General features: G+C 41.3%; 1 non-coding gene across 1 annotated transcript; it reads right to left on the reverse strand.

Annotated features, from left to right (window-relative positions):
* Positions 1-390: 390 nt before the first annotated feature.
* Positions 391-497, reverse strand: LOC125499190 (small nucleolar RNA R71). The gene has a single exon (XR_007275907.1). It is a non-coding gene; the product is annotated as a small nucleolar RNA R71 (small nucleolar RNA).
* Between the last annotated feature and the right edge of the window lie 19988 nt (positions 498-20485).

Here is a 20485-nt window from a genome sequence, read left to right on the forward strand (position 1 = left end):
GTGTCACGGCGGAGGATCCACCCATTCCAAGAGCTTTGAGGGACTATGGTCACCCCGAAGAATTTGAGCTCAAAAGTGGGATACGGAGGCCGGCAACAACCGCTAACTTTGAGTTCTCTCCACACTTGATTAGAATGATCAAGCAAGAGCCTTATGGAGGATTTACTCATGAGTGTCCACTTGACCATTTGGCGAACTTTCTTGAGCTTTGTGCCACGGTCAAGAAAAATAATGTTACTCAAGAGTTCGTGAGGCTTAATCTTTTTCACTTCTCTCTAACGGGGAGGGCCAAGAAGTGGTTAAAATCTCAACCCCCCGATTCCATGACTACTTGGGCACAAGTAACGGCGGCTTTTGTTGATGAGTTCTACTCCCAAGAGAAGACTTCCGAGGCTAGGAGGAATATCTCTAATTTCATACAAGATGAGGATGAGAGTTTGAATGAGGCATGGGATAGGTTTAAAGACCTCCGAAGCTCGTGTCCGCACCATGGGTATAGTCAATGGATGTTAATGCAAAGCTTCTATGATGGGTTGCTTCCCATGACTAGAGCTAGTCTTGACTCCGGAGCGGGGGGTAACTCACCAAACTACCATTTGATAACATTGAGCCCACTATAGATGAGGTTGTGCGACATTACTCTTGGGGGAACACAAGGTCTACAAGCAAAAAGGTTAGTGGCAAACGGAAGTATGATGTAGATGCTATTGATCATATCCATGCCAAGCTAGACACTCTAGCTAAGAAACTTGAGAAGGTGAACTTGGCATCCCCAATCCAACCACCTTCCTAAGCTTTCTCTTGTGAAATTTGTGGGGGCACCGATCATGCAAGCTCTTATTGTGGAGGATCTACGGAACATGTAGCATGGGTTGGTGCAAGGCAAGAGGGGCCTTCAAACTTCAACAACCAAGGGAGGTGGAACAACCCATCTCATGGATCATGGAAACACCCTCCACCACAAAATCACAACAACTTCACCTCCAACTTTCGACCACCCGGTTTCAACCAACCACAACAAAGACCACCCTTTGAGCCTAACCCACCAAAGCCTTCATAACTTGAATCTATACTTCAACTTTTCCTTGCCAACAAACCAAGACCAATGCCGATAATGATAAGAAGTTTGGATATATTACTCTTCCTTGCAACAAATGCAAGCTCACAACAAAATGATTGAGACCAACTTGCTCAAATTGCCCAACAAGTAAGCAACCACTCTTCTTCTACTCAATTCTCAAGCCAACCCGTGATTCACGAGCATGCCAAGGCCATCATTTTGAGATCCGGAGCAAATTATGAGGGGCCTAAGATGCCTAGTGAGGTGAATGAAAGCCTGGAAGTTGAGAAAAGGGGAGTGAAGGGAGGTTGAAGCTTCTTGAAGAGGTATAGTGGAGGATGAAAGTGATGTTGTACCGAGCCAAGATAAAGAAGTTCATGAGCAACGCAACGAGGCTAGTCAAGCGGCACCCAAGGCTTATGTGCCTCCGGTTCCTTTTCCTCAAAGGCTAGCTAAGAAACAACTCAATGATAAATTCATGAAGTTCTTGGAAGTCATGAAAGGACTTCAAGTGCATATCCCTTTCCTCCAAGCCATGTCTCAAATGCCCACTTATGCCAAGTTTCTTAAGGAGCTCCTCTCCAATAAGACCAAGCTCGAGGAAAGTGCTACTATTGCTTTGACGCCGAAGTTAGTGCCGTACTTCAAATAAGCTCCCCAAGAAGCTTGAAGATCCGGGGTCATTTTCTATTCCTTTGAAGATTGGGGACTTGGAGCCCAAGAGGGCCTTGGCAGATTTGGGGGCGAGTGTGAGTTTGATTCCCTTGTCCATAGCTAAGCAACTTAATTTTGAACTCAAGCCAACAAGGAGGGTCATTCAACTCGCCGATAGATCGGTGAAGGTCCCGGTTGGAGAGTTGGAGGATGTGCCGGTCCAAGTTGGAAGGGTCTTCATCCCTTGTGACTTTGTGGTTATTGAGATGGAGGAAGACTCCCAAGTTCCTCTTATACTTGGGAGGCCTTTCCTTAAAACGGTCGGGGTTCTTGTTGATATGAAGGGTGATGTGCTTACATTAAAGGTAGGAGATGAGAGCATGGAGTTTGCTTTCAAGCAATCAATGAAGTCTCCAATCATGAAAGAGTGAAGAGATAGATAGTTTTGATGAGGAGGTCTTGAGTTTGAAGGGTATGAGGAATAAGAAGGACCCTTGGAAGATGTACTTTTGGGAGAGGATTTGGAGGATAATGAGGAAGGGAAAACTTCAAGCTTGCCATGGATGCCTCTCCAACCTATTGTGCTAAAGAGGAGAAGATCGAAGCTCTTGAGGTGCCTTCACCTAAGGATGAGAGTTCTAAGCCTCCTCCCAAAGTAGAGTTGAAACCCCTTCCCCCTTCTTTAAAATATGCATTTCTTGGTGAGGGTAGAACTTACCCGGTGATGTCAATGCTCAGCTTGAAGGCACTCAACTTACTCAACTTCTTGATGTCCTTCGGGAACATAGAAGTGCCATTGGGTATAGCATTGAAGATCTCAAGGGGCTAAGTCCTACCCTATGTATGCATAGAATTCATCTTGATGACGATCATGCTTTTCTATTGAGCCTCAAAGAGGTGAATCCCAATATGAAGAAGTGTCAAAAAGGAGGTCTTGAAACTCCTTGAGGCGGGATAATCTACCTATTCCGATAGCCGGTGGGTTAGTCCCGTCCATGTGGTCCCTAAAAAGGGAGGCAGACGTCATCACCAATGAAAAGGGAGAACTAATCTCTACTAGATCGGTGACCGGGTGGCGTATGTGCATTATTACGGAGATTGAATAAGGCCACCCGGAAAGATCATTTCCCCATCCCTTTTATAGATCAAATGTTGGAAAGGTTTGGCGGGTCATTCCATTTTTGTTTCCTTGATGGTTATTCGGGGTTCTTTCAAATTCCCATCCACTCCGATGACCAAGAAAGGACTACATTCACTTGTCCATTTGGTACCTTTGCTTATCGAAGGATGCCATTTGGCTTGTGCAATGCGCCCTCTACATTCCAAAGATGTATGGCCGCCATCTTTTCGGACATGTTGGAAGATACCATTGAGGTATTCATGGATGACTTCTCCGTGGTAGGTTCATCTTTTGACGATTGTCTCAAGAACTTGAAAAATGTGCTTCAAAGATGTCAAAAGATGAATCTAGTGCTTAATTGGGAGAATGTCACTTCATGGTTGAGGATGGCATTGTGTTGGGACATAAGATTTCCCAAAAAGGGAATTGAGGTAGATAGGGCCAAGATTGAGGTCATAGAGAAGTTACCCCACCTACTACGGTGAAGGGAGTGCGTTCTTTTTTGGGTCATGCCGGTTTCTATCGCCGGTTCATAAAAGACTTCTCTAAGATTGCTAGGCCCCTATCTAGCCTCTTGCAAAAAATAAGAGTTTGTTTTTGATGATGATTGCATGAACGCTTTTGAGACTTTAAAGCATGCCCTTATTTCCGCCCCCATTGTGCAAGCTCCGGATTGGAGCTTGCCTTTTGAACTAATGTGTGATGCTAGTGATTATGCAGTGGGAGCCGTTTTAGGGCAAAGAAAAGAGGGAAAGCCTCATGTTCACAATGCGAGCAAGACACTTGATTCAGCTCAAAAGAACTACGCCACAACGGAGAAAGAGTTGTTGCGGTTGTGTTTGCCTTGATAAGTTTCGGCCTTATCTTTGTGCTCCAAAGTGGTAGTGTACACGGACACTCGGCAATCAATATCTTATGTCCAAGAAGATGCGAAGCCGCGTTGATTGATGGATCTTGCTCCTCAAGAATTTGATATTGAGATTAAGACAAGAAGGGAACGGAAAACTTGGTGGCCGACCACCTTTCACGGTTACCTTTGATTGAAGACTCCCCTCCATGAGCTTCCCATTGATGATAGCTTAAAGGATGATCTCCTATACTCCATCAAAGCCCTTGATACCCATGGTTTGCCGACATGGCGAACTACTTGGCTTGTGGGATTATTCCTTTTGAGTTTACATATCAACAACGAAGGCGGTTCCTCCATGATTCTAAGTTTTATGCGTGGGAGGACCCACTTTTGTTCATGGGGAGGATGGTTTATATCGGAGATGCCTTCCCGATGATGAGATAGCAAGTGTGATAGAGAAATGTCATTCATCCCCTTTTGGAGGACATATGGGCCCACAAGACCGTTGCCAAGATCTTATCATGTGGATTGTGGTGGCCCACAATGTTCAAGGATGTTTGGAGCTTTGTTAAAGCTTGCGATCGGTGTCAAAGGGTTGGCAACATCTCAAAAAGGCATGAATTGCCCCTCACCAACATTCTAGAGTTGGAGATCTTTGATGTTTGGGGGTGGATTTCATGAGACCTTTCCCTTCTTCACTTGGTAACTCCTATATTTTAGTGGCGGTTGACTATGTCTCCAAATGGGTGGAAGCAATCGCCTCTCCTACAAACGATGCTAAGGTAGTTACCAAGCTCTTCAAGTCCGTGATATTCCGAGGTTTGGGGTTCCAAGGGCCGTGATTAGTGATAGGGGATCCCATTTCGTCAAAAAGAGTTTCCAAGCACTCCTCTCCAAATATGGGGTGCATCATAAAATGGGGCTCTCCTATCATCCACAATGTAGCGGCCAAACGGAAGTGTCAAATAGGGAGGTGAAGCTCATCTTGGAGAAAAACGTGAACCGATCTCGCAAGGATTGGTCATTAAAGCTCGATGATGCTTTATGGGCTTATAGGACAGCTTTTAAGACACCAATTGGCACAACCCCCTATAAGCTTGTGTATGGCAAATCATGCCACTTGCTAGTTGAGTTAGAGCACAAAGCATATTGGGACATCAAGCTTTTGAATTTTGATCTCAAGTCATCCGGGGAAAGAAGACTTTTGGATGTACATGAGCTCGAAGAGCTTAGGCGGGATGCCTATGAAAATGCTAGTATTTACAAGGAGAGAACTAAGGCATGGCAAGATCGAAGGATAATGAAGAGAGAGTTCAAGGTAGGAGATAAGGTCCTTCTCTTCAACTCTAGGCTAAGACTCTTTACGGGGAAACTTAAGTCTATGTGGAGTGGACCGTTTGAAGTCAAAATAGTGTTCCCGCATGGAGCGATGGAAGTGTGGAGCGAAGAAAAAGGGACGTTCAAAGTAAATGGGCAAAGACTCAAGGTATACCACGATGGAACCCAAATTGAGCACATTTGTCACATTGCTTTGGATGACTACCCCCTTCCCCTATGAAAATTTTAATCGTAGGGAGGTCAAGCTAATGACTTTAAAGAAGCGCTTACGGGAGGCAACCCGGGTTCTTAGCTTTGAAAAAAAAGAGAGAGAGAGAGAGAGAGGAGTGAATAAGAGGTTTCTCATGAGAAAGATTGAAAGAGGAGTGAAAAAGATGAAAAAAATGGCTAAGTGTTGAAGAAGAGAGGGAGGAGCGAGCCAAAAGAGCCCAAAGGGGGGCGCTCCACCAGAGGAGCGGACGCTCCTCCAAAACAGGAGCCGGCGCTCCGTCCCCCGCAAAAAGTAGGAAGGAAACAGAAAGTTTGGAGCGTGTGGGGAGCGCTCAAGGAGCGCCCCGCCCCAGGCTTGGAGCGGGCGCTCCAGCTCGGCATGAGTATTTTTTTTATTTTCCTCCTCTTCCCATCCGTCCACCTTCATTCACCCCCTTTTCTCTCACTCACATCCCCCCCCCTTCTCACTCAACCTCCATTGAAACCCTCTTTTCTCTCTCTAAACTCCATTAAAACTCAACCTTCAAACCTCCATATCTCCTTCATTTCTCAACATTTTCACTCCCTTCCTTCACAAAACCTTCATCTTTTCTCCTCCTCTACACAAAGAACCCACTTTCGTCCAAAAGCCCCAAATTCAAAAATTCGTAATCACTTAAAAGTTGATGTTTGGGGGAGATTTCTTGAAGAAAAAGGTTAAGGAGCACGGTTGAAGCTTGAAATCACCTATATTGTTCGCAATTGGGAATTTCTTCACCCCTCTTAAAGAGGGAGGTAAAACGACCCTAACCCTAAATTTTATTTTTCTTCTAGATTTGGTTAGGAAATTTGAACATATGATGATTGTGGTGCTTCTTGTGGACTTAGCTGGTAGATTTTGATAGATTTTGATTTTTATTTGATTTTTGGAATTTTTGTGTGATTTCTTTCATTCTTTTCTTTTTAGTTGCTTACTCCTTTTAGCTTACTTAGCTTAATTTTTCCTAGTTTCTTTTGTTTTTAATTTTTTCTAGTTTCTTTTCAATTTTTCTTAATTTTTACTTTGATTTTTTTTTCTTGTCTTAGTCGGTGCCCTCATTTTTGTGCTTATTTGCCGGGTTGAGCTCGTGTCTTTTGATTTCTCAAAATCATCACTTGGTTGAGTTATTCTCTGTAAACTCCAAGCATGTTTCGTTCGCGCAAAAAAAGTAAGAAAGACCATGGCTCCTCTACCCAAAAGAACCCAAATGGCACCCTTCCGGCCCTTAAGTTCGTCAACCCTGAACATAAACGTTGGTATGACGAACTTAAGCACCGGAAGATTAAAGCTTCTAAGTTTTTCCATGGTGACACCCTTGAAAGTCTAGGGATAAGGCGTGATGTAAGGTGTGCCTTGTTTGTTGTAGCCATGGAACACTTTTACACGTTTAGCGCTTTGACGTATGAGCGCCTCACCTTGGAATTCTTAGCCTCTCTCGAGACACGTGAGGTTGAGGGACATGAGGGGGTGTATGAAATCTCCTTCCAATTGTTCAATCAACCCCAATGCATCTTTTTGGCGAGGCTTAATCAAATTTTCCATTGTGATGCCTCAAACGCCATTTGCAACCCCGAGACTTGGCAATATCCCGTCTTCTATCAACGGGACGTATTTTGGCGCGACATTGCCGGATACGCTCCCTTTGATCCAAAGACGGGTTACTCCTCTCACATGCATTCCCCGATCCTTAGATACATTCATCGCCTCTTGGTTACCGCCATCTTCATAGGACAAGGCTTCGTCTAACTCGACGTTTTCCGGTTCAAGGACATGTGACTCATCAGGTGCATATCTCGGAGTTGGGATACGTGAAACACGTTATGGACCCTTTCTAAGTCGTTGGGCAAATCTAAGCGATAAGCGACTTTGCTTAATTTTGCCAGAATCTCATATGGTCCTATGAATTTAGGGCTTAGCTTCCCTTTTTTCCCGAATCGCATCACTCCTTTCATTGGAGACACCTTAAGCAATACTTTTTCCCCGACTTCGTAATTCTCATCCCTTCGCTTCTGATCCGCATAAGATTTTTTCCTGTCCTGTGCAGCCTTAATCTTTTCGTGGATGAATCGCACCTGATCCACTGTCTCTTGAATCATCTCAGGTCCTAACACCACAGTCTCACTAATGTCGTTCCAACACAAAGGGCTACGACACTTTCTCCCATACAGTGCTTCGAATGGTGCCATTTTAATACTAGCATGGTAGTTGTTGTTGTATGAGAATTCTATGAGGTCCAAATGGTCTTCCCATGATCCCTGGTATTCTAAGACACAAGCTCGAAACATGTCCTCTAAGGTCTGAATAGTTCTTTCGGTTTGACTATCTGTAGCTGGGTGAAAGGTTGTACTCATCAATAGCTCACTACCAAATGCTTCCTGGATCTTTTTCCAGAAATTCGAAAGGAATCGCGAATCTCTATCTGATACTATACTCGTGGGTACTCCATGCAATCGAATGACATTTTTCACATAAGCCTTGGCTAAGGCTTCCATACTCCACGTATCCTTCATAGGTATGAACCTTGATGTCTTGGTTAGTCTGTCCACCATTACCCATATGGTATTATTGCCTCCCCGACTCCTAGGTAAGGCTACAACGACGTCCATGGATATCGAATCCCATTTCCATGTCGGAATGTCTAAAGGTTGAATCTTTCCTTGAGGTCTCTTGTGTTCACTTTTGACTTTCTGACATGTTAGACATTTGGAAACAAACTCAGCTACTGCTCTCTTCATCCCAGGCGACCAGAACATCTTTTTGAGGTCCTTATACAACTTATCTCCCCCTGGGTGGACGGAATTAGTCGTGTTATGACCCTCACTCATTATCTTATGTTTCAACTCTTCACACTTTTGTGGTACACATCATCTTCCCTTATATCGTATGCTTCCATCCTCATGGATCGCAAACCCCTCTGCTTTGCCCTCCTTAAGCTTTGCTTTGACTCGCTCAAGCTTCACATCCCCAGGTTGACTCTCTCTTATTTTGTCTAGAAAGTTGGGCTCGATGGTTAGGGCCCTCAGCAATCTTTCTACCTCCCCTTCATGAACAACTTCTATCTGGAGTCTAGAAAATTCCTCACAAAGTTTGTCGGCAACAACCAAGGTATTCAGGCTATGGCTAGACTTGCGACTTAACGCATCAGCAACGACGTTGGCTTTATCCTCATGGTACTGGATGTCTAAGTAATAGTCCTTAATAAGCTCTAACCATCTGCGTTGTCTCATATTAAGGTCTTTCTAGGTGAAGATGAATTTGAGGCTTTTGTGATAAGTGAAGATTCGACAGGTCGCCCTGTAAAGGTAATATCTCCAGATTTTTAGGGCAAAAACTATGGCGGCCAATTCTAGGTCGTGTGTCAGTAATTGACTTCATATGGCTTCAACTGACGGATGCATAAGCTACGAACTTTGATAAGTGGACTTTAGGTTCACTTATTTGCATTTAGTTTAGGTCATTTAGATTCATTCTAGGCCATATAGTTTCCTTTTTCTTCCCCTTTCATCATTTCTCATATTCTCATACTTAACATTTAGTTTTAGTTCGTTTGCATATTGTTAGGTTGCATATAGGTCATTTCATTTGCATGTGCATCCCCCCTCCCCCATCTAATATTTTCTTAGAGTGTTTTGAAGCTAAGATAAGCAAGAAAGAGGATCCAAGCAGAGGAGCGGGCTCTCCTGAGGAAGAGGAGCTGGCGCTCCATATTATGCGAAGAAACAAAGGCAAATGGCAGTAGCTTGGAGCGGCCCAGGAGCATTCCAGGAGCGGGCGCTCCGTCGTCTAGTTTTCCTTACTTTTGGCAGTAGCTTGGAGCGGCCCAGGAGCGTTTCAAGAGCGGGCGCTCCATTGTCCAGTTTTCCTAATTTTTGTTTCGTCTTTTACAATTTTGTTCTTATTTCTACGGGGTATAAAACCAATTTTGTAATAATCCTAATACTAAGCTTTTAATTTTTTAATTAATTAGTTCTAATTAGAGAGAGTTTTTAGAGAGAGAAGTAGAACTTAGAGAGAGAAACTATATCTAAGCTTTTGAATGTGGGTTATTGAAGCTATTTCAATGGAGTTTTGCATTTGATTTTCATCCATCTTTGAGTATTTCTTCTATCTCTTCTCTTTATTTACTTTTATACTTGTTTTACCTTGGTTTAGTATTGATTAGTAGTAATTAGTTGCTGATTAGCTTATTAGATATGATTTTCACCATTGTTGCTTCAAGCTTTTTATTTATTCTTTTCCATGGCTAGTGAGTAGATTAGTAGCTAGGGGAAGGGGATGACCTTGCTAATCATGTGTTGGCCTTGAAAGTCAAGTTTGGGGGTGTGACTTGGGTGAGATTATGTTGTCAAGCTAATTTGATTGCCTTGTTTATTTGTTTGATCGCCATTTGAACTTGTTGTGGAAATCTAAGGTGAAAGATTGAGAAATGAAACCTTAGATTGACCTTTAGCTAGATTTTAGGTTGGCTTCACCATGAGAATAGTTGATTGACTCCCTAGGATCTTATTTGGATCACTATGAGTTGTGGAAATGCTTGATTAATTGATTTCACCATGAGAATAGGTAAAATCGGTCGATTAAGTCCTCCTAATTGGCTCGCGAGAGTAATTAGGAAGCATATGAGTGACTTAGTCCCCTAATCGACCCTAATGAATCCCCTTGGTTGACAATTTGGTTAATTATCCGTTAGCTCGTGAATCCCCTATCCCTAGTGTCCACTTAATATAGTTTAATTCGAATCATTTAGTTTATTTGTCAGATTCTTAGTTCCTAATTTCTTAGTTGTTCACTAATCTCAAAAACCCCCAAAAATAGGCTTAGCTTGCTAAATCGCATTCAACCCTTGATTAATCCTTGCTTCCTCGTGGATTCGACCCTTTCTTACCCTATATTAGGCTAAGTTAGGTATTTAATTTGGCACGTGCAACGACCGTGTCAAACTTTCCATTTTGCATAAGAACACAACCCAACCCATTCTTGGACGCATCACTATACACATCATATCTCATTCCCGTTAGGCAAGGTTAGGACAGGGGCTGATGTTAACCTCTCCTTAAGCGTTTGAAAGGATTTCTCACTGTCCTCATTCCAGTGAAACCTACAATCCTTCTTCATCAAGTTGGTCATAGGCTTTGCTATTTTGGGGAAGTCTTTCACAAACCTCCTATAGTAACCGGCTAAACCCAATAAACTTCTTATATCTATGACATTATTTGGGGTAGGCCATTCACTCACGGCTTTGATCTTTGCAGGATCTACTGACACACCCTCCTTGGAGACAAAATGACCCAAAAATTTCACTCTTTCCAACCAAAATTCACACTTCGAAAACTTCGCATACAGTTGGTTGTCCCTAAGTGTTAGTAAAATGACTCTCAAATGACCCTCATGTTCCTCCTTGCTCCTAGAATAGATCAGTATAACGTCTATGAACACAACGACAAATTTATCGAGGTAGGGTCGAAAAATCCTATTCATGAGGTCCATGAAAACAGCAGGTGCATTAGTTAACCCAAAAGGAATGACCGTAAACTCATAATGACCATATCTAGTCCTGAAGGAAGTCTTAGGTATATCATGATCAACAATCCTCAATTGATGGTAACTTGGCCTTAAGTCTATTTTGGAGAACATTCCTGCCCCTGAAGTTGGTCAAACAAGTCATTAATCCTAGGTAATGGGTACTTGTTTTTCACAGTGACATTGTTCAACTCACGATAGTCTATACACAACCTCAAACTACCATCCTTCTTTTTCACAAATAAGACGGGTGCTCCCCAGGGTGACATGCTAGGTCTAATATACCCTTTGTCGAGTAGTTCCTCCAACTAGTTCTTCAACTCGTTCATTTCTACTGGACCCATTCGGTATGGGGCTTTCAAAATTGGTCCAGTCCTAGGTACTAGGTCAACAGTGAACTCCACATCTCTCCTTGGAGGCATACCAGGTATTTCTTCAGGAAAAAACATCCTGGAACTCTCGGACTATTGGCACATCTTCAGGCCTCAATGGATCATCCTCAACTCTTCTTACCGAACACATAAATAGGGGTCATCCCTTGTCTACGCAGTTCTTAAGTTCTAAAGCATTGATCACCTTAATCCCGGGTTCTCGAGGTATTCTCCTATATGACACCCTTTCCCGAAGGATCCCTTAGTTCCATTTCTCTGCGCATCATAATCTATCTTAGCCATGTACTTCCCAAGCCAATCCATCCCCAAAATAATGTCTAGGTTCGATAAGTTAAACTCTATCAGATCAGAAGGAAAGAAACCCTCCCCTATTTTCAGTGGCACTTTTAGAAATCTCTTAGAGTAATTAACAGTCTCCCCAGACGGAATAACTATAGGCATAGAAATCGACTCAGACTCGATCAATGATAAAGTTCTAACAGTTGAATGGGCAATAAATGACAATGATGCTCCAGAATCAAATAATACTTTAACAGGAGTGGAGTTGATAGAAAATGTACCCGTGACAACATCTCACGAGCCTCTTCTTCTCTAGTCGTCATCATATACAGCTTCCCCTTGTCCTTATCTTGGGAATTGGTTGCATGGTTCCCATTAGAGGTCCGATTATTGGTGTTGGTTGGAGGCCTAGAGTAGTTAGAAATCCCATTGTAAGCACTTCCCCCATTTCCATTCCCGTTCTTTTGGTCATTGGGGTTAGCTTTATTCTTCGAGTAACACTCATATGCTCTATGCCGCAATTTCCCGCATTCATGGCACTCTACCTTATTACCCTCACAGTCTCTCCCAGGATGGTTGTTAGGGCACTTTCTACACATATACACACGCTCAGGTCGGCGATTGTTGGTGTTGTTATTGCGGTTATTGTTGTTGGGATTAGAGTTGTTGTTATTAGGTCCCTTACCGAAATTATTTTGAGGGTTTTGATGGTTTTGGTTCCCATTATGCTTCTTTTCAAACTTCTGGACATCTGGGTTTGGATTATCTTTCCGTTTTTCACCCTACTTACCCCCTTCCACTCTCTTCCTGATGGCATAAAGATGAGCAGCTTTGCCAAACACGTGATCTAAAGAGGTGAATGTATCTCCCCCCAGTCTTCCTTGCAGGTCAAGGGTAAGTCCTAGCTCGAAACGTGAGGCTTTAGCTTCCTCAGTAGGGGCAATTTTCGGGACAAATCTCATCAGCTCAATGAACTTCCGGTAATACTCCTCCACAGACAGGGTCCCTTGCTCTAACATCATAAATTCCTGGGCTTTCTACTTCTTAAGATATGGAGGGTAATATTTGTCCCTTAAGGCCTTTTTGAAGGTTTCCCACCCAAAACCAGGCTGACTCAGGAGGTTGTCCTTAGCTTGGGTCCACCAGAAATGGGCATCTCCTTGTAGGTAGTAGCTAGCTAAGGGTACAGTTTTCTCATCAGGGCAGGATAGGGTGAAGAAAAGTTTATCGAATTCCCCAACCCAGTTCTCTAATTCCTCAGGTCCCCCTTTCCCGTTCAGTATAGGTGGGTTTCTACGGGCAACCTTCTCAGATATATCCCCATCACGGTTGTGACCTTGGGCTAGGTTGGCAGTGATTTGCACCAAGTCACGTATCGATTGCTTGATATTTAGAGAGGTTTCAGGGGTGCCTCCCGTCCGAACCATTCTGCACTGAAATTAACATAATAGCTATTTTAGTGACGTACACATAATCTTTTACTCATCTAACGATTGCACATTGTACAGATAACCAGTTATTGCAAACAAATTTTAAGTCTGTACCGACTTGCACTACACACATCTTAAATAAGATGCCACAATCAATAATAAGAATAATATAATGTACTATTATTGAAAAGGGAAATGTAATGTTTGTAAAGAAACACCATATATATATAAATAAATAAGTAATGCTACTCACTATTCGGCATGCAAGCCTTATTAACACCGAAATAAACAAATAAATAAATATGACAAAAATAAAACAAAAGTTTTAATCCTAAATATGTGACCAGAGGAACTATGGACTATGGCGGCGAGCTTCATCCTCTGATTCCGGATCCTCTATCACTTCTTCCATGTCAGATTTATCCTCATTAGGCTCGTCGTCCTTAATGGGTGTATTTTCTAATAGGGGTTCTTCGTCTTCCATGGGTTCCTCTTCCTCAATGGGATCCTCTTCCTCAACAGGCTCCTCCTCCTCAATGGGTATATCTTCTAATGGGGGTGCTTCCTCTTCCTCATTTCCCCCATCTGATACCGGTGCAGCCTGATCCCCGTCAACTACTACGATAAAGGTCCTATTGTTCCTCTCATCATCAGAGACGTAGGTGATGGTTCTAAGATTTTGGTAGCTCTCAGGTACTAGCTCGTCCTTCAACGCTTGGTTTCTTGGCCTCTTTACAACTCTAGGTGGCGTTTGTGGTTCAGGTTTGACCCTTGGGTTCTCAGAACTCTCATCTACGGCCCTAACTCCTGAACTTTCCCCCATATGATAGGTTCTTCGGGCTGATGGTGATGAAGTAGAAGGGTTTACACCTCTTGTTTCCCGTATCTTCCACTCATTCTCGCAATATTTGAGGTCAGCTAGGAAATGTTTTTCAGTAGGAAGGTATTGGTGCTAATAGGTATGATTCGCTCGGTTAAAACACCCCTCTTCGGTCCACATATCTCCATACCTACGATAAACGAAGCGATAAGGCTCTATGTCTGGGACAAACCGAAGCAACTCAGACTTTAACCACTGCTCCCCTTGCATGATTCTATAATCCATGGCAACCCTCATCTTATAAGCCCAAACATCCCAATCCTCCCCTACCGGTTGTTTCATCAGGTAATCCTTAACACCCCCAAAATCCATACACGTCTACTACTACGTCGCATCGACTTTGGGAGTGTTACCGCCGCGATGAAACACAAGGCATAAATAGAAAAACGTTAACTCAAATCATTGTCTCGAAAACTAAAATACAGCGGAATTAAAAATGTAACTACAACTCGGGAATCATCGACGATCCCTTTTATTCAAACCACAAACCACTTATGTAAGTCCTAGAAAATCCAATAGTACTTAATTCAAAATGCTTTAAATTCAAATACTAAAGATTATCCCTCGTATGCTCGATATCATGCAGCAGCACCAGCACAACTAGTCTGCTCCCCATTGTAGCATCAATGGTTCATCACAGGTCAACAAAGACATAACAACACACAATCAGCTATGCTGAGTACGTAATGAACCATTGAATGCATATGAACATAAACAATGCAACATTGAACAATCCTAAGCATGATACTACAATATGTTACATCCTTTAATCTTTATTTATTTGGCATCGAACGGGCATCGTCATCTTACTAGAATCATACGGGCTACCGAATCCTTAATAGACAACTTGGTCTATTAGATGAAATGCAAATACGGTTTCGTTTCGTCTCACACCCATCACCTTAGTATGCATACCTCCAAGATCATACGGAACCTTCCGCCTACTTGAGTTATCAAAATTATAAGGACACTACTGTCGTCACAATAGGCTTGTGTAGGAGTGTAGGACAAGTCCCACACTCCCCCCATTGTTCATCAAGGGAGTCCAACTACAAGTTATTGCCATAATTCACTTTTTAATATTGTCCATTCATTTTATAACCACATAGAGTCATTTACATGTTCGCTTAGTCACATTACTCAAATCGTATCTCTTGTAACACTATGGATCAAATTAATATGAATACAATGCTCATGTTCATAATACGATAGAATTACGCATTCTCAATGCAACATATCGACTTCAATTTACAAACATATTACCAAACAATCTCAACAATCAAACGTTCTCTATCATGCTTCTAGGTTCCAATAGAATGAATTGCAACCTAATCATGATACTAATACTTGGGATTAAACTGGTACGCGTACGTACCTTGTAACGGAGAATTTTCGCTGTATTAACCAAACCTGCCGCTTATGAAATTGGGACCTAAACGATTAAGTAAATACTTTAGTGCTACGTCCTTGATAACATTATCAACTATAATGATCTAGCAATTCGAAATAAACGATAGCTAAACTCATTGTTCATGAACTTCCGTTTCTTTTCTATTCTAATGAGTTTAGCGGCTTTTAGGAGTCAAAGTTGGTGAGCAAACTGACCTTAGTTAGTGTAATTAGTCCACTACCTTTACCAAACCAATCAAGTCATGTGTCCAACCAAGTCTTATGTCCAAAAGTCTTATGTCCAATCCAGTCTTATGTCCAACCAAGTCTTATGTCCAAAAGTCAGTCCAAAGTCGGGTTCACATAATAAGATTGTGCCTCCAACCAATAACAGTAATATAATTTGTTCTACTTCCCATCTTACTTAATTACAATCCTAAACCAGATTCACAACTAAAATCAAAATAATGAATTAGAATAATTATGCAGCCTAATTAGTTACTAATTAACTTGAATTACAAATTAATTAATAACAACTTACCATAATTATAAAAACAGAAAATAATATTAAACTAATATAATATATTCTATACATATTAGGTTTTAATAACGCTAAATCGCGCCGACAACGGAACTTCGGCGAGCAACCTCCGGCAACGGCGTACCACCCTCGAAGTCGACTTCGCTCACCCTTCGAATCGTTGCGCAAATTACAGCGACGCACCACCAACTCGCGCTCCTCGCTTGCCCCTTCGCACACACACTACGGCGCGCACAGCCTCGAACACACCGCACAACAGCAGCAGCAAGCCTCGTGCAACCCTTGCGCACCCACTTCGCACACCCTCATTCGCTTCGCACACACTGCGGCGCCCACCACGCACCGCAGCAGCGTAGCGCAGCCGATTTGCACAGCCCTCACCTTCTCGCACCACACTCAATGCTCGCACCAACTTCGCACAACACTTCGTACCCTTCGCACAACACTCGACTCGTACCCTCGTCCCTCGCTCGTCTCACACACGAGCCTCGCACGACCCTCATCCTCTCGCACAGCAGCACACACACAACACCCTCATCCCTCACCGTCGACGGTCGAAGGCTCCGAGAGGAAAGAACAGAAGGAAAGGAGAACAGCGAGAGAGAGGAGAGAGAAATTGAGAGAGAAGGAGAGAAGAAAGAAAACGGCTGAGAGAAATAGATTAGGGTTTTGAAATTTTTTTTCTCTCCTATTTATAGTCTAGCATAACTAGGTTTAAATAAACTCGGTTTAGTCTTTTAAAATCCGAAATTAACTAAACCGACCCATTTTATTATTATTCTATGTAAATAATACTAAAATATCTTTTAATTAACTCCAAATATACGGAGTATTACAAGACCACTGCGAAGTACTAGCGCTAATTTCAGGTGAACAAGGATCGATACTCAGTGAGAAAGAAATATCAAAAGCATAGTAAAAAAATCCCTAGAATTGCAACTAGATAAACACGTCAACGATCCAAATGTTCTGACAAGATTCCACAAACTTTAATTCTCTAACGAAAGCCTCAAAGACCCAAAAGCTAGGAAAGAATTCAACGAGTTGCTCAAGGTTAGGAGAGAGAAACAGGCGCGCAACAAGATCTATGATGCGAAACGACGTATGATGATGTCAGATTTGGAGGAGAGATAACGAGCAGTAGCGTATGTTCATCCGGAGAAGAAGGACAAAGATGAATATAAGAGGATTATGAAGAAATTGAGTGAGGAAATTGCTCGAATTCGAGTTATGATGGCAAAAAAGTCAGAGGTTGAGAAACAAGTGAGGAGAGAGAATATAATATAGGTAGTGGTGGAGGTGGCGGCGTGGAATTGGATAGGTCATAGGAGTAAGGTGTTATGGTGGTACGGTGGCCTGGTGGGTAAGGAGAGAGAAATACATAATAATGTTTTTAAAAAGAAAAATGAAAATTTTATAAATAAAAAAAAAAATTATCTGAAAGTTCGATACCTTGAACGGTTTTGGTGACATAAGTTAGGTTGAGTACCTCATTTGAAACTTTTACAACTAGGGTACCTTATTTGCAACGTTTACAACTAGGGTACCTTATTTACAACTTTAGTGGAAGTTGAGTACCCAACTTTGTACATAACTCACTCTTTGGCTTATACAAAAATAGATTTTTACTTCAGCTAATAGTGTTCATATATTATACTTCCTCCGTTATTTTATTATTACAATATTTTCCTTATTTGAAAGTTTCATACTATTTGCAACATTACTAAATTTGACTATATATGTTTTCTCTCAGCACAAATTATTGGAATAATAGGCGATCTAATTTTAACATAAAATTAGACAAATCCAACACTACATTTTCTAACAAGTCCATTCATCTCACTCTAACCCAACACTATCCCTAGACATCTCACACTAACTTAGTCGTCCTTTCTCTTCTCCTCACTAGTAGAATAAATGCTTATTGATGCGGTCTTTAAGTGGCCTATTGCGGCAGTTTTGGGCGCGCAACAATTAAGGGGGCAGCAATAGGTAATTATTATATTGCTGCGGTTTTAAACCGCAGCAATATTTGAACATATTGCTGCGGTTTCTGGGTAAAACCGCAGCAATATATTTATTTTTTATTAAAAACGTACAAAATATTGATGCGGTTTTTGCTAAAAGCCGCAGCAATAGCTCGACCTATTGCTGCGGCTGTTGCCCAAAACTGCAGCAATAGGTCCTGATATAGGTAAAAAAAAAAAAAAATTTTTTTTGCATTTCTCAATTAAATTTGTAAAATTAAAAAAAGAGTTGAATATAAAATAACATATCAAACTCATTAATACAAAAGATTAATTTAATCCAGGAAAATGAGTGGCTGAGTGGCAGGTTCCTGAAGCAACAAAAGAAGATCTTAAAAAAAACTTGCAGATGCACAATTTCAAGAATGTTAACAATTACTGAGTATCCAATGGATGATTCAAAATAATCATAAACTATTGACCAGAAATCACACTACTTTTTATCAAATTCAATGAAATATAATTACAAAAAAAAAATCCTAAAACAAAATCTACAAACATATTAAAAAACGAAAAAAAAAGACAAAAGAAGAAACGAAAAAAAGGAAATGAAAAACAAAAAAAATACAGATCTGTTATCGTTCTCGTGAAAACCTATTGCGAGGATGGAGCGTCAGTCGAAACCCATGGCTCAAAAACTATCGGTCTGAGTGTTAGTCGAACGGTCGAACGGTGAGAGGAGTGAGAAAACCTGCCGGACTGAGAAAACCTACCAAATTTGTCGAATCCGGAATCAAGGAAGCCGGCGAGGTCGAAATTCGGTGCGAAGTTGGATGTTAGGGCGCCGGCGAGGTAGAAAATATGGAATCGAGGACACCGAATCCGGAACCCTCACAAACTGGAAACGACGACTGAAATTCCACCTCTAAATTCGTCGATTTCATCGGAATACAGAGAGTGGGAGGAAAGAGAAGCAGCGTCGTGAAGGACGGTTGAGAGTGGGAGAGTGCGAAGAGAGAGAAACGACATCGGTAGAGGTTGGGGAGGAGTGAGAAAGGGTCGACGTCGGTGGAGGTTGGGGAGGAGAGAGAAAGTTGAGGGAGAGGAAGGGAGATGAGAGAGAATAGAAGTGGAGAGGAAGGGAGATGAGAGGTTGGGAGTTGGGGCTCAGCGAAAGTGAAGAGGGAGGAAGGAGAGATATAGAACGGCACCTTAATTATTAATGAAACCCTAATGATTCTATTGTTGCGGTTTCGAGAAGGAACCGCAGCAATAGCTTAAAATAATTTTTTTTATATAATTTTAATATATTGCTGTGGTTTTTTCCAGAAACCGCAGCAATATGTTCGGTCTAATAGTCAAAAGATTTTCAAAAAATTTCCCTTAAAACCATATTGCTGCGGTTTTCGGCCGAAACCGCAGCAATATGGTTATTTTATATTTTTCCTTTTCTTTTTATGTGATATATTGTTGCGTATGAGTAAAACCGCAGCAATAAGTCATTATTCTACTAGTGCCTTCCTTTGTTTCCCTTTGAATCTCGAACTATAACGAACAATTTTATAAACTAACCCGACAATCTTACGAGTTGATTAAACTAGTCACTAAATGGATTAAAAATGTGAGAAACAATAAGTGGATTATCTCAGTAAATAGATTAATTGTTCACAAATAAATTCAACTAGTCATTGTATTCAGTATGGTGGTCTATTCTCTTCTTATTATTGGGCTTATGTCGTTGTCTAATTTTAATTTAAAAAGTAGGCAGTATCTTACAAGACCAACTGTTTTCTTTATCTCTCTCCTTATTACATGGCTCTATTTTTCATCTCTATCTCTCTCATCTTTTTAAAAATGTGCAACCCCTATATGTTGCAATTATTAAAAAAAAAGAGTAAGTGTATATATATATATATATATATATATATATATATATATATATATATATATATATATATATATATATTTAACTAGTCAGTAAGGAGACTTGCCTTATTAGACTAGAACTGCAGAAAGTTCAATCCGACCCATATAGGTAAGGCCTTTTGGGAGTAAGAAAGAAGTGTAGAGGGTATTTGTACACCCAAAAGTGCTTCTATCGGAATTTGATATCACAAATGTTGTGATTGTGAGATATAGCTCTTTTTTTAACACTTCTCTTTATTCAAAAAATTAAATTTTTAATAAAAAATAGTAATTTGCATCGGATGAAGGGGCAAATCCAACGCAAATAAGTCTTATTCGCATTACATATTATCCATCATTCGACTAACCCATGGTTGCTACTTGGTGTGGTGCTGGGCAAAGCATTTGCGTCGCACTTCGCTCTTCATCCAACGCATATTAGCTAGAGAATTACGTCATGTCCTAATCCCATGCAGATCATCTACGATAAATTTGTGCCAACGCCGTTAGTGTTGGACCTGGCTCCGACACAAATGATGGCCTGGGATCCTACGTAAATTGTTGTTTCTGTACAGGTGATGGTTAAGGATTTGAATAGAACTAACGTGTTGCCTTGTTTTGAAAAATTCTTTCATGTTAGACGTGTTGCCCATATATTAAATCTGATTGTCCAAGTTGGTTTTAAGTTTATTAATAAAACTGTGTTAAAGTTGTAAGAAGTTGTTACATATGTTTCCTTTTCAAACATTAGGAAAGGGAGATTTGATGAATGTGTTAAGTATTATAATACTAGTTTTTCTAGTTCATTGCTTGGTGATGTTTGTACTCGTTGGAATTCTACCTATCGTATGCTCTGTAGATGTTTGGATGCTATGGGACTATAAATAATTTTGTTTTACTTGAGCATGGTGTGTTCCCATCTATTGTAATA

The sequence above is a fragment of the Beta vulgaris genome, chromosome 6, assembly GCF_026745355.1.
Source record: "Beta vulgaris subsp. vulgaris cultivar EL10 chromosome 6, EL10.2, whole genome shotgun sequence".
NCBI classification, from domain to species: Eukaryota; Viridiplantae; Streptophyta; class Magnoliopsida; order Caryophyllales; family Amaranthaceae; genus Beta; species Beta vulgaris.